This window comes from Hevea brasiliensis, chromosome 5 (genome assembly GCF_030052815.1).
Source record: "Hevea brasiliensis isolate MT/VB/25A 57/8 chromosome 5, ASM3005281v1, whole genome shotgun sequence".
Taxonomy (NCBI): domain Eukaryota; kingdom Viridiplantae; phylum Streptophyta; class Magnoliopsida; order Malpighiales; family Euphorbiaceae; genus Hevea; species Hevea brasiliensis.
In genome coordinates this window covers 63080925-63088428 of record NC_079497.1, presented here as the reverse complement: position 1 = coordinate 63088428, position 7504 = coordinate 63080925, and positions in this window count along the sequence as shown.

Genomic DNA, 7504 nt, shown 5'->3' with positions numbered 1-7504 from the left:
TACCTTTCCATCAGAACCAATTTTCTTCTTGAAAACCCATTTGTTCCCTATAGGTACAATACCTTCAGGTGGGTCAACAAGATCCCAAACTTGATTCTTATACATGGACTCAATCTCGGATTTCATAGCATCAATCCATTTTGAAGAGTCTATATCGAATATAGCTTCTTCATAGGTAAGTGGATCATCTCCATGATCTACTTCTTCATGAGTAGACAACTCTTGTTCTTCTTCATGAAGAAAACCATATCTCACTGGTGGGTGAGATACCCTGGTTGTTCTACGAGGAACAGCTGTAGATGTTTCATCAACGAGTATAGGTTGACTAGATGGATCTATATCCATCGATGCATTGGTTGGTCAGAATTCTCCAATTCTAACTCTATTTGCCTTCCTTTGCCTCCTTCTTGGACAAATTGTTGTTCAAGAAATGTGGCATCTCTACTTATCACAACTTTTGTGAAGTAGGTAAATAAAATAATATCCAAAACTATCTTTTGGATATCCAACAAATCGACCTTTTCTCGATCCGGTCTCCAATTTATCGGTGTTGACTTTTTGATATAAGTGGACAACCCCAAATCTTAACATGCTTAAGACTTGGTTTTCTTCCATGCCATATCTCATAAGGTGTGGAAGAAAGCGATTTTGATGGAATCCTATTCGGAATATACATAGTGATTCTAATGCAAATCCCCAAAAGGAGATTGGCATATCAAGATAGCTCATCATACTACGTACCATATCCAATAGGGTACGATTTCTCCTTCGGATACACCATTCAGTGTGGCTTCTGGAGGAGTCGGTGAGAAACAATGCCATGCTCTCTCAAGTATTCATCAAATTCGATTTCAAATATTCACCTCCACGATCTGATCGAAGAGCTTTAATATTCTTTCCTGTTTGATTTTCTACTTCAGATTTAAATTCTTTGAACTTTTCAAAAGATTCATGTTTGTATTTCATCAAATACAAATACCCAAACCTTGATTTATCATCAGTAAAGGTAATAAAATAATGAAAGCCCCCTCTAGCCATTTCTTTAAATGGACCACATACATCACTATGTATTAGCTCTAAAATATTTTCAGCTCTTAGCCCCTGTCCAACAAAGGGTGATCTAGTCATTTTGCCCTTAAGGCAAGATTCACAAGTTGGAGTAGGCTCAGAGTCCAATAAGGATAGAATCCCCATTTTCTCCAATTTTGTAATCCTATCTTCTGCAACATGACATAACCTTAAGTGCCAAATAAATTTTGAACTTGAGTTGGTTTTCACCACGGCATTGCATTCATTTAGATTGCTATACTCTGGCCAGTGGAAACACTTTCTTACTGGCAATGGAAACACTTTCCTGTTGGCAGTGGAAACACTTTCCTTTGCCTTCATCAGCTTTAGTCTTCCTTTTCTGTTTAGCTATTTTCTTAGAAGGACCAAGAATCGAGGTTTCTTTTCTTATTGCCCTTCTTCTTGTTGGACTTTCCAGAGAAGAAGATGCAACCAAAGCTACCTCTTTTCCTTTATTGCTGGCATATTCTTTTGGGCAATAACCAGATGTTGAGTAAACCAGCTAAGGTGCATTCTGTCTAGTCATATGGAAATTTGTCACAAAATTCCCAAAAGACTCGTGAAGGGATCAAGGATCAAATCCGTCTGTAGTTGGAAATCCATGTTAAAGTCAAGATGTTCCAATGCTCATTCATCGAATCATCTTGTGGACATGATCCCCAACATTCTCATCCCTCGGACTTCCTCATACGGAATAGTGTCTAGATATCTCATACCTAGCATTCTCTTTGTGCTCACCATACAACTCTTGTAGGTGAAGGAGGATCTCACTCGCACTCTGCATGTTCTCATGTTGCTTCTGTAACTCATTACTCATGGAAGCAAGCATGTAACACTTAGCTCTCATATCATGCTCCTTCCACTTGTCCAAAGTTTCATGTTCCTCTTGTGTGGCCTCTGGAGGTAAGGGACCAGCAACATTTGAATCTAGAACATATCCTATATGTTCAAGGTTCAAGACAAGTTTCTAATTTCTTAGCCAATCGACATATTAGGTCCTGTCAACCTATTGTGATCAAGTATGCTTGCAAGGATATTGGATGGTGGTGGTTGTTTTGTGCTCATTTTTATCAGAAAATTAACTGCAGAAAATAACCAGATTAATTAGTAAATGTATCATGTAATTAACCAAAATGATTATGGTCTTTTAATCAAATTGGTCCTCCCACTAACTTAGCGAATCCTACACTTCCAAAGTAGAAAACGGAAATCCTAGTTGGATGGATTTCTAGTGGGTGATTGAATTCTTATAATTCTATTGATCATCCTCAGGTACATCCATTATTGGAATTACAATAAACTATAAGTGAGCAACTCTTTGCCCATCACATCTCATGTGAGGTTCAATCCTTTACCTAGCCCCTAATGCTCAAAATCTCAGGTACATCCATTATTGACTTATCTTGCATTAGTTAAGTTGATCCCATTGAGCCAGTAATTATGCAAATAATTTTAATGTCCTCAGGTACATCCAATATTGGCCACTAAGCCATTTACATATTTACAACATCTCATGCTTAACAATTATTCTTAAGAAAATCTCTTAAATAAATTCCATCTTATGCAACTATTTAAAATTTCTTAAAATAATTGCCCCAATGGAGGGCCTATGTTATAATTACTTTAATTATAGCATTTCCAACTTAATAATTTGTTTGGAAGATTTTATGGTCATTCTATTTACTATTAAGGTCTCACTTTGCACATTATCCATTTAGCATGCATATATCATATAATTGCATACATTCCCATACATCTCATGCATTCATGGATAAGCAGTAAATATGGTATGATCATGGACTTTCTAAGGGATTCAATTCTGAGCCACCAAGAATTGAATCAAGGCATTCCTAGGTGCATTTCATTCATTCATTTTACAAGAGTTGCTGAAGGAGTACATAATCAACACTTGATCTTGAATTCCTCCCACTGGTCCCACCAATGCTCTTGACCTCCTTGAACTTCTTGCAATCCAATATTACATAGTAATCCTTGGCATACCAAGGTGAATTTACAAGAACTTAAATAAATGAAATTACAACCCAAAAATTATTACAAACTTAATAACACATGCCCAAAAAAAAATTAAAATAAATTAATTAATTTACAATCCCAAAGAAACATAAAAGAAATAAATCCAATCACATTGGTCTTTTATAGTCCATGATCATCCATCATGCATATCACTATTTAACAATTAAATAAAACATACATACTTAAATTAAATTGAATATCTCATATTCAACTTAAAAATCCAGATTTGAATATGATTCAAATAAATTTTAAAATTCAGATTTGAATCTCATTCAAACAAATTTAAAAATTCAGATTTGAATCACATTCAAACAACTTCAAAAATTCAGATTTGAATCACATTCAAACATTTTTTAAAAAATCAGATTTGAATCACATTCAAACATTTTTTAAAAAATCAGATCTGAATTTTATTCAATCAATTTTAAAAAATCAGATTTAAATATGATTCAAATAACTTTAAAAATTCAGATTTGAATCACATTCAAACAACTTTTAAAATTCAGATTTGAATCACATTCAAACAATTTTTAAAATTCTGATTTGAATCATAATTTAATTGTGTGATAAAAACTACTAATTAAACACTTTAATTAGTCAAAGAATAGGCTTTAGATCATACAACAATTGCAGAATTAAAAGCCAAACCTTAAACCACCCATGGAAGCCAAACCATGCGCACCATTGATGGTATTTTTTCAAGTATGCCGCCAACTTGCTTTGCAACCAGCAATGAACTTTTGATCTCATGATCAAACACACAATTAAATCATATAATCAACAATCTAAAGGGCAAATATAGTAGCTCTGATACCAATTGAAGGAACAGAAGCGTGAAAAACATAAGTTTATACCATTGAATTCAAAAATTTTCACCTAGGGTCACATGCATCATGCAAGATTTATTTTTATCTATTTGATTTCAATGATAAACAACATATTAAAACTCTTTTAATATGTTTTTGGATTTGTGTTTGCCATTTAAGATTTTAATATTAATCAGATTAATTTTAGAACCCTAGATTAAATCAAGAACGATTACACTAACCTCTTGATGCATTGCAGCGTGTCTGCGCCTTTGAGATTCGTCTTCAGGACACCAGATGTTGTCCCTCTAGCTTGTCCACACCAAGAACACCTATGGCAGCCCTTGAATAGCTTCTAAAGCTTTTTCTATTAATTAGAAAATCAACTTCTACCTTTTAAGAGATTAAAGATGTAAACAGGACACTAGAAACAATTTCTAGTGTTCTTAATTCAAGAGATTGATGGCTAATCTCTTTGAATTGATAAGAGATGAAGAAGAAGAGATAAAAACCCTCAAAGTGGCGTGACAAAGGAGTGTGGCTGCTGGTTGTGTTTTATTTTCTCATAACAACACTTAAATAGCTAGGTTAACACATTAAACCCTTGCCACATGTCACCCTTTGATTAGCTCTAGGTTTAAGTGACCCAATCACATTGTGCCAAGTGTCAAACCTATATTTAATCTTGATTTTAATCATCTTACATGATTAAAAAAAAAACATTTGGCAAGCTTATGTGTTATGCCATGTGTCACCATCTCATGGTGCCACGTGTCACCATCTCATGGTGCCACGTGTCACCATCTCATGGTGCCACGTGTCACACTGCAAAATGACCAAAATGCCCCTGTGTCTTAATTTTGAGTTCTTAACCCAAAATAATTATTTTCTTCTTCTAATTAATTTATATGAAATATAAATTAATTAATTGATCTCTATTAATTAATTTCTCATTAATTAAATTTATATTTAAACACTTTAAATATAAATTTAACTTATATTATACATCCAATAATCTAGATTTGATTTCAAGTCATGCTAGGGACTTTGCAATCTAATTGCAAACCAAACATATTTAATTAATCAATTAAACTCTTTAATTAATTAATTAAATCATATTTAAATATGTGATAACTTGTGTATGTATGTGACTTACTAGGCTCATCACTAATTGGCAATGAGACATGATATCAACTCTTAATATCATTAGAACTCTTTCTTGCCATAAATGATTTCTCTAAATCATTTTATGAACCTCATAGACCATGGTTAACACCTAGCATAGCATGCCATGGCCACCCAATTAGTAATAAGGTTTACCTTAAATGAACCTATAATCATATGTTACCATGCACTAGAATCTCTCTGTTACAAAATCCCAACTAAAGCTGGAGTCATGGTTTATGTCAAACTCCATTTGCTATGAATATTATGTTCTCTTTTAATTCCAGTTCTTGATTAAAAAGATTTTCTCATCAGAAACTCTTTTACGAATAAATCTATCTGTCTGGCCAGAACTTGAAACATCAAGAACAATTAAATGAACATAGGATTTTATCTCTATTTACTTAGAGGAACAGATTCCATCTTGATCAACACCTACCTCCATATATAACTAGCGTGAGCCAACACATGCCCATATACCCATACATAGTACAAGTATGAAAGCGATATCAAACTCAAACTACCTATATACAAGATAATCGTGCTATCTCGTGTCTAAAGATTATATGCACTGATATGATTTATGACAAAACATTGACAAGAGTAAACTCCATGTGCTTGTCATAAGTGTCACTGGTTCGGCCTACTTATCATTTATAAGTGCCTATCATGTTTGTTATATGGCATGAGACTCACCATTCCATCTTATTTATATCTCATATAAATAACTTGGGAACAAACATGAATACAATCTTTCTGGATAAGTCATGTCCTTATTATGAAGTATCCTCGATTGTGAACCTATTTATGATATTTTGTGCTAGAAATATTGTCACTCATATTCTTAACAACTTAAGAATAATATTTCTAACAAAATATCAATGGACCTTTTCTATTACACATAAATATATTATATAAACAGAAAAGTGGAAATGCCATTTATTAATAAAATATGTACAAGATACATACTAAATGATATGCTCTAGGGCATACTACTAACAGTGTGGACATGTTTTGTGTTTAAATAATATTTTGTATGTGCCTGATGCTTTTAAGAACATCATTTCTATATCTAGTTTGACTAGAAATGGTTATGAATTTTAATTCACAGATGATGTTTGCAATATTTATTTTGGAAATAAATATATTGGCTTGGGTTATATGCATGATGGTCTTTATTATTTGGATAATAATGATAAACACAAGTTGAATGCAAGCAATCTAAAAGAATGCAATGCCATGATGAAAATCAATTCAAGTTCAAAATATATTTGGCACTTAAGATTAGGTCATGTTGCAAAAGATAGGATTGCAAAACTAGAGAAAATGGGGATTTTATCCTCATTGGGTTCTGAACCTACTCCAACTTATGAATCCTGCCTTCAGGGCAAAATGACTAGATCACTCTTTGTTGGACAAGGACTAAGAGTTAGAAATATTTTAGAGCTAATACATAGTGATGTATGTGGTCCATTTAAAGAATGGCTAGAGGCAGTTTTCATTACTTTATCACCTTTACTGATGATAAATCAAGGTTTGGGTATTTGTATTTGATGAAATACAAACATGAATCCTTTGAAAAGTTAAAAGAATTTAAATTTGAAGTAAAAAATCAAATAGGAAAAAGTATTAAAACTCTTTGATTAGATCGTAGAGGTAAATACTTAAGTACTGAATTTGATGAATACTTGAAAGAGCTTGGCATTGTTTACCAGCTGACTCCTCCTGGAACATCGCAGTTGAATGGTGTATCTGAAAGGAGAAATCGTACCCTATTAGATATGGTACGTAGTATGATGAGCTATATTGATATGCCATTCTCCTTTTGGGGATTTGCATTAGAATCAGCTTTGCATATTCTGAATAGGATTCCATCAAAATCAATTTCTTCCACACCTTATGAGATATGGCATGGAAGAAAACCAAGTCTTAAGCATATTAAGATTTAGGGTTGTTCAGCTTATATAAAAAAGCTGAACACTGATAAATTGGAAACCAGATCAGAAAAAGGCCAACTTGTTGGATATCCAAAAGAGAGTTTTGGATATTATTTTTATTTACCTACATCACAAAAAGTTGTGGTAAGTAGAGATGCTACATTTCTTGAATAACAGTTTATACAAAAAGGAGGCAAAGGAAGGCAAATAGAGTTAGAATTGGAGAATTCTGACCAACCAACAGATCAAATGGATATAGATCCATCTAGTCAACCTGTACCTATTGATGAAACATCTACAGTTATTCCTCGCAGATCAACTAAGATATCTCACCCACCAGTGAGATATGGTTTTCTTCATGAAGATGAACAAGAGTTGTTTACTCATGAAGAAGTAGATCATAGAGATAATCCACTTACCTATGAAGAAGCTATATCAGATATAGACTCTTCAAAATGGATTGAAGCTATGAAATCCGAAATTGATTCCATGTAT